Below are 703 nucleotides of genomic sequence, written 5' to 3'. Positions count from 1 at the left end.
CCGTATTTTACATGAACAAAATAAGAACAAAATCTGGTTCTAGACCGTGTTTTATTAAGAACAAGTTCTAGTTCTACTACGTGTTTTATTAAGAACAAATCATGGTTCTAGTTTGTGTACGTTGAGAACATCCCTTATTGTAATCTATTTTCGCAAAGTAAATACCTGGTTTTTGTTTGTTTAAATTGAGAAAATTTTCATTCCTGGATCTATTTGTTCGATTCACTAATCACTATCCTTCCACTGTATGGTCTTTAAATTCGCCTTTTCTTACGACTTGTCTCGAATTTTTGATAAACATTAGAAAAGAAAAACAAACAAAGAACATGATATATTTGAGAGCCTGGATGCCCTTATATTATGTTATAGAAGATGGAATTTATAGTTGAGCGTTCGAATGTCCTAATATTATCTTCAACATAATCATCTGGATCTCATAAGCTTATTACGAACTACGCTTTGAATTGACTCCCCCGCTTTACTGTGTTTCTAAGATGCCTAAGTTACGTTTTCGTAACTTGAAGCCTCAATGGTAGACTGTGGAGTTTACTTATTTTTTTTTCCACATGGGACGTATTTTGTCCATCTGTCAGTGCCAAGTGGTTCGGCTGAAGAGGATGCCCTTGCTGAGACAGAGAGGAGGCGTGAGATACTGCAAATGTGAATGGTCATAAAAGCTAATGTTAATGGCATATTACACAGG

Source organism: Penaeus monodon, chromosome 29 (genome assembly GCF_015228065.2).
Source record: "Penaeus monodon isolate SGIC_2016 chromosome 29, NSTDA_Pmon_1, whole genome shotgun sequence".
Lineage (NCBI taxonomy): Eukaryota > Metazoa > Arthropoda > Malacostraca > Decapoda > Penaeidae > Penaeus > Penaeus monodon.
Note: the sequence above shows the minus strand (reverse complement) of the source record.